The sequence below is a fragment of the Frankliniella occidentalis genome, unplaced genomic scaffold (genome assembly GCF_000697945.3).
Source record: "Frankliniella occidentalis isolate FOCC.00 unplaced genomic scaffold, Focc_3.1 Scaffold210, whole genome shotgun sequence".
Taxonomy (NCBI): domain Eukaryota; kingdom Metazoa; phylum Arthropoda; class Insecta; order Thysanoptera; family Thripidae; genus Frankliniella; species Frankliniella occidentalis.
This window is the reverse complement of record NW_026267336.1, coordinates 18,703-25,563: the sequence shown is the minus strand read 5'-3', so window position 1 is coordinate 25,563 and position 6,861 is coordinate 18,703.

Sequence of the window (6,861 nt, the reverse complement as noted above, 5' to 3'; positions counted from 1 at the left end):
CTCCAAATGAGAAGTTATGACCACGATTAGGTTCAAATTGGCGGAATGGGGCGACAGGGTGGGCCGGTACGATGGACGGAGCAGAGGGTGTGGTCCTGCGAGAACACGGCCAGGGCAGGGGGCACAGGGCAAAGGCACAAGGGCGGTAGAAGCAAGCGCGTGCCCAGTGGGAGGTCACGCAGGTCAAGACCTAACCTACAAACGACCAGTGGTAAGACTCGTGTCGGCCCGCCGAATAGGTAGGCAATTTGAAGTACAAATCGCCTGCAAGTAGGCAAAAAGTGCGACGTATGCTGTCGCTGTCCCCTTCCACAAGCAGACTCTACGGCTAAGCACAAGGTCGGAGGCCAGAGACGGAGTTAGGCTGCTTGGACGCGCTTTGGTTCGATTATTGAATGGCGAATGACACATGGAGACCTTTTTCTCCATTCATCCATTCATCCGTCCGGTCCACGGCAGCTTCCTCTACTCCCCCCGATGGACCGACTGTCACCGGGCGGAATTTGTTTGTCGTTTGTTTGGCGGGGCGGAGCCAGGCGGGGCGAGAAATGCAACGCCTTTGCCTCACCTATACCACCTTTGTGTGCCGGGGGAGGGGGCTGTGGGGGCCCCGGTGGGTGCGGAGGGGGGGGGGAGGACCCCGCCCGGGGCTCACGTGCATTATGCGGCGCGCTTGCATTCGAAAAGGTTTTTGTACGCGGTTTCCTGTTTCGGCTTTCGGGGATAATAATATACTTCCTTCTTATTGGCGGATATGTGTGTCGCGCGCCGCCGCGCCGCCCCGCGGACCAATATGAATGATAAGTGCATGAGCATACGAGAGAGAGAGAGCAAACGAGCGAGCGAGAGAAAGAGCCAGGAAGGCAGGTGTGACCCTGCGGGCGACATATGTGCCCTCGTTGTTCATCAGATTTTCATACATTGCATACCAACGCAGAACGCTTCGGTTGGTAGGACTACTAAAAGCAAAGCCAAATTCTTTGGTCATTTGAATTCTTTAAGAAAAACCAGAAAGTTTATGCCATTTAACAAACTGTAACCACTTTGCCGCGGTTTCCAAGGGGTGAACTCAAAAATATCACGTACACAGACATACAAGAAAATTACATGCAAAAGATAGAATAAAATACTCCACATCTAAAAGGAAACAATGCTCCACAGCTAAAATAATCTTAAAAGAGGTAACAAATTACAAGAAATTAACAATAGGGTTGAGCCCACTTGTAATGCTCAAGTGCCAAATTACGTAAAAGGTCGAGGAAATGAGCAAGTACGGCTCGCAATTAACAGGTCCATCCCACACAACACAACCCACGCCTGTTCCAGGCCTCAGACAGAAGACGGGTCCATAGATCTCAATGAGTGAGGAATAACAACCCTTCTGATGGTGGTATATCGTAGGCGAGAAGCTATCAGTGATCAGTACGGACCTCCGGGCGCGCCACGCCACGCCACGTCACGCCGAGGAAGGAATAGATGAAGCGTAAGTAGCGACGCTTATTGTAAAGACCCCGTGATTAAAAAGACAGTCGAGAGGAGGCACGGGCCGACGGCGAACGCCCCGCCACGCCCCGCCACGCCCAGCCGTTTGATATTTTTCCTCACCTCCGCGAGAGGAGAAGAGAGTTTTATAAAATAAATTGGAAGTGGCCCGAGGGCGCAATCGGCCTGATTGGGACCAGCGAGGGGGAGGGGAGGCTAGTCGAGATCGAACAGAAACCCCCCCGAAATGGGGAGCAATTATTTCATGACCCGCGGGCCGACGCGGACAAGTTTGCATAAGGCAGAGCCATGATTAAAACGCATAAACACAATCCATCACATCACTATGCAGAAAATACATAAGAAAATAATACATACCACCCGGGATAGAGCGATTGGTTGGCCGCGGGCAACAGGCTGCCGGGGAAGGGAGCGCCTCGGCAAGTATTCAAACTAAAGTGCATTTCTAAAATGTTCTACAAATGCAGCAATTGGATAAATCTTGATTTGTTATGTGGAGTTTTGGGTTTGGTGTGTGTGTGTGTGTGTGTTAATTTAAATTTTTGACTGAGTGCCGCTGCACAATTTCATTTTCTACGTCTGTTGTTTAAGCCGCAGATGAGATGACGAGAGAGAGTATCCGGAAGCAATATCCGCACTTCATTTGCCGTTCCCGTGGGCGTGAATTGGCGGAGCAAATTAGACGGCTTCGCCACAAAACACGCGAAATACGTAACTTTCAATGTACGCCGCGCCTACCTCCCGGCAACCCTTTTAAACACCGAATAACCTTTCGCAATAATTGCGCGCTGGGAGCGAAGCGCATAGCGCCGTTTCGGCGTTCCTCCGTCAGCACTCCAAAAAAATATTCTTTGCACGGCAGGATGCAATTATCGCGAAAGGAATGGGAGGAGAGGGGAGGGGCCTATGAGGCGCTAACATCAGAGGCGACTCAAAACAAATAATAAAATGAGCCGTGAGTGCATCGCCGCGCCCCGCCCCGACATGCGTCCACTTTTGACTAATAGCCAGTCGGGCCGGGGCAAAACACTGACGCCTCGGCCGGGCCGGGCCCGTCTGGCCAAACCTGGGCCAAACCGAAAAGCAGGCAAAAGCGTAGCGGGCTAGTAGGCCGCTAGACCGCGCCCGGGGCCTCTGCGTGGGTCGGACGCTCCGGGGACGGGGCGAGGGGGAGGGAGACGGGGGTCGTCCCCGTGATAGGTGCCAATTTTGGGGCGGGCGCCCGCCTTCCCTCCCCGGAGTAATTTGAGTGCCCTTTTATCAAGGCAGTGGGCCTGGCCCCGCAGGCCCCGTGAGCGCGACTCCCCCTCTACCTTTCGTCTTGCTCATCTCTTCTTGCCGCTCCTCGGCCTCGGCCCACAACGCGCCCCGCGCCCCGCCCACCAACTCCCCGTCTTCATCAGCGGCCGCACAATGCGACGTCAGTCAGGTTTAGCACCTTCCAGCTCCTCCGACACATTTCTCATATTGCGTCGCTGCATTCCCTGACCTAGCCTAATCCTCGCCGGCCTTGGCTTGGCCGCCGCCGCCGCCTGCTCGACGGCGGTCTTATCTAAATGCGTTTCAAATACAGAAAAACGCACTACCCCCGCCGGCTGGCTCGGGTCAGACACACAGTATCTTTACGCGCCGGCGGGCCCGGGAGCGCAGGACACGTCCCTACCGCTCTGTCTGTCCCTCTGTGTGTTTGTGTGAGAGTGTGTCCAGAGGAAAAGACAAAAGCATGTGAGGCCCCTGCCCGCCGGGGGGCGGTGGTGCGGTGGTGCTAGCTCAAGTGCGCTGGCGGCGACACGACCGGGACACCGGGACCACGACCCGGGCGGGATGTTTGGACAGGACACAGCAGCGGCAGCTGAGGGCGAGGGAAGTCCTCGCCACCCACCTGCGCCGGCTTATTCGTGGTTTGAGCTCCGTATATTTATCATTTTTAGCAAACAGTGTAAGGTAAGAGAGAGAGGGAGGGGGGGGGGGAAGCAAAGAAGGATGCAAAAAAATGTATTTAGGCGCAGAGGCGTACTTTGGTGGTGTGGCTGGTGCAGGTTGACCCCGGCGGCCCGGCCGGCCTGCCCCAGGTGATTAGGACGGGCGGCGCCAGGCCCTGACCGTCCTGCCCAGGTCCTGCCTGACCCAGCGCCCCGCCCCGCCCCAGGCCACAAGGCAGAGGCGCCAGAATTTGTCGCGGTTTCTGCGAGATTAATTTGAGAGCGAGACAGACGGCGGCGGTGCAATTTGTGGATTTGTGCCGCCGCCGCGACTAGGTCGGGCAGCCCGTGAGCTCCGACAGAGCAGCTCGCCCCGGGGCAAAGGGGGCGGGAGGACAGCCGCGCGCGGTCACGCCGCAAGTTTTTAGCGGTGTGCCGACCGAACATGACCTGGCCGACCTATGGCCTGCGCCTTGCCGTGCCGTGCCTCTGCCCGCTTCTTGGACTATCGACGCGGAAAGGTGTGCATCGCCACACCAAAGTATCCGATTGCCAAAAGGCCATATCACTCTGTGGCATCTGAGTTGGGGCGGGCGGGGGGGGGGAGGCTGCGCAGCGAGACGGCTGGCGCCACCTACGAGGGACCGTCGGCGAGCCACGTGAGCGGGGCGGGACAAGGGGGCAGCCGTAGAGGAACACCGCCACCACCACCACCACCACCACCCGACCACCCCCATCCCATCCCGCCGGCGACCCACGGACGCCAAACGGGTCGCCCACTTTGAGATGGCGATAATCCCAGGATGCAGCAAGAAAGGGTACGCCACGCTAGCCTAATAACAGGATGAGGTGAAACACCTGGAGGGAGGGCTCGGGAGGGTGGCCTTCCCCGTTCCGCCCTGCCAGATGTCACCGGGTGGCTATGAAGCGGGGAGGACCCGACCACATGGCGTGGAGCGAGTGTGTGTGATTTGGACGATTCCCCAGAAGAAAGTTCGTGGGAATTGGACACATAACCGACACAAACCCTTCCGTTAATGGGGCCAACCCGGCCGACCGTGATAACAACTATCGAGTGAAAACTGTCATATCGATACAGACAAGGAGGACCTTCGCCTAGACAAGCGAAAAATTCACAGCTTGATATGCGTATATGGTACGATATTGTACCATATTTCATGAGACATTTTGCTGTTGTTTTTAACAGCGGCAGTTTTAAATATTTGATTATAAAACAATAAATATGTATGGCTCGCCCAGATGTCATCGCCGAGCTATTACAGTTCGCAAAGGGAGCTTTCCTGCGCACAAGTGACGTTACGAACAGACATGAAAACGTCCGGTTCATGAACTAATTACCGCCGTACAACGCAAGTGTAATCGAAAGAGTGTACCGTCGCGTCGACACACGCCACGCCGAGCAATGTGGCGGACAAGTACGTAGCTCTAGGCCGTGGTCAACAGGACCTCCGCCAGGACACCTGCTGCGCCCACGGCTGCTGCCGTGCGGCCCTCACGCGATGCACGCAATGGGCGTCATGAAGGTGATGACCACGGCCCACGGCCAGGCCGGGAGACCTGCGAGTCCTGCAGGCCCTGCACCACCTGCCCTGCCGTCTGGCGATCATAACCTCAAAGAGCCACTAACCTGCAGCCTCCGGCAGCGTCGAGGCGAGATCCGTTGAGTTGAGGAACGCGAGTAGTCATGCCGCAGCCAGTCAGAACACGTAAACTTAACCGTAATCGATAATTAGCACGCCAAATACCAGTGGTGGGATAATTTTGGTCCACAATAAACAAACGTAACAATAGGCCGGCAAGGCACGGCACGGCAGCTGGACACACGCACATGCACGCACACGACCACTCGACAGTTGACACCGGAAACTCATGAGACGACCATAGGCGACAACGCCAGGGGGCAGCACATGCACGACCGCTCAGATTTTAAACTCTATATGTCAAACGGACAGTTCTAGCCTTCGGCATATACAATGTTTGTTTTCTCCCCTCTTTTTTCAAATGTTCAAGTCGCCGTTGGACGTCAGCTCCGACATGAAATATAAATGGTGAGCACGCGCGGTCAATCCGCAGCCGAATCCCAAAACACATACGAGCCCCCGAGCCCCACCCCACCCCTCGCCCCGCTGCACCCTGGGGGGGCCGAGGGGCCCTAGGGGGCCCTGTATGCTGCGGGCGCTGGGTGCGTCGTGCTCCTCCGGGGGGCGTATGCATTCACGCGCAGGCTACTCCCGCTGATCGACTATTTCATGCCTCGTTCGAAATAAATCGAATCCCATTATTCCCCCCGGGGCGCGGGCGATAGGCGTTGTTGTGGTCCTCTCCGTACAGTCTGTGCCCAGTGCCCAGCGGCAGCGGTCGCCACCGGGTCCGGTGCATTATGTAGATGTGGGCCTCATGCACTGTTGCGCGGTGTAATTGGAAGTAGACTTGGAGGAGAGCGGGGCGGAAGGGAAGGCCTCGATTCACTTTCCCCTTGAACCTGACGCCTGGCGCATCCATCTCTACTGCTGCTGTTTGCCCACCGCTGAACGCATTGTTGTAGCCCGGTGGCGGTTATTTTACGGATGGGGTTACATTTTACGTGAGATCTTTTTTTGAGTCTCCCGTTGTTTTGTTTTTTTCAAGTCGAGGTTTTACGGGGGTGCGGAGGTGCGGGCGCGCCGTCCCCGAGCTCCGTGGCGCCCTGGGCCGGCCGGCTGGGCACGGACACAATCTGGTGCCGGAGAGGGGCCAGAGGGACGCGCCTTGTCGTAGGGCCAATAACTGTCAAGGGCCGCCTGTCGTGTCGCCCTAGACTTTGGTCCGGCACTCGGATCCAAAGAGTAAAAAATAAGAAGGAAGGAAAAGGGGCGTCAGAGGGTGGCTCTGTCCTGCAGCAATTACACCGACCATGGAGGCCACCTGCCTACGACACGAGTCCTTTGCATGTTCTGTCGGGAACGTGGCTGGGTAATGAGTGAAAGGAACGGGGGTGAGTGGGCGACAGCACCGCGGCCGCCGTGGAGGGTTGCCCCCGACGCGAGCCGCGAGCACCTTCGACACCGTCCTGCGGGCCGCCGAGCCGAGGCCGGAGGGGCTGCGCTGCCGCCGTGGCCTACGATAAAAGCACCGCCAGGTAAAGAAAGAAAAGGAACACGAAAAAACCCTTAAACGGAGGAAATTGTCGATAATTTGAGGGCTGGAGAGGGTTGGGGATGGGTGACCGTTTTTGAGGCAGCCTCGGGCGGACAAGCGCTAAACACTCCGAAATCTCCCCTTTCCTGCCCTTGCCCCCCCCCCCCGGTCCCTCGGCCCGGGGCCCGCCACGCCCCGCCCTCACGACATCGTGCCGTCTGGTCTGGGTCCAGGAAGGTAGGACCGGGCCGGGGAAGGCAGCGGCGGCGGCTGCCCCGCGATCTACACGCAACAGGTG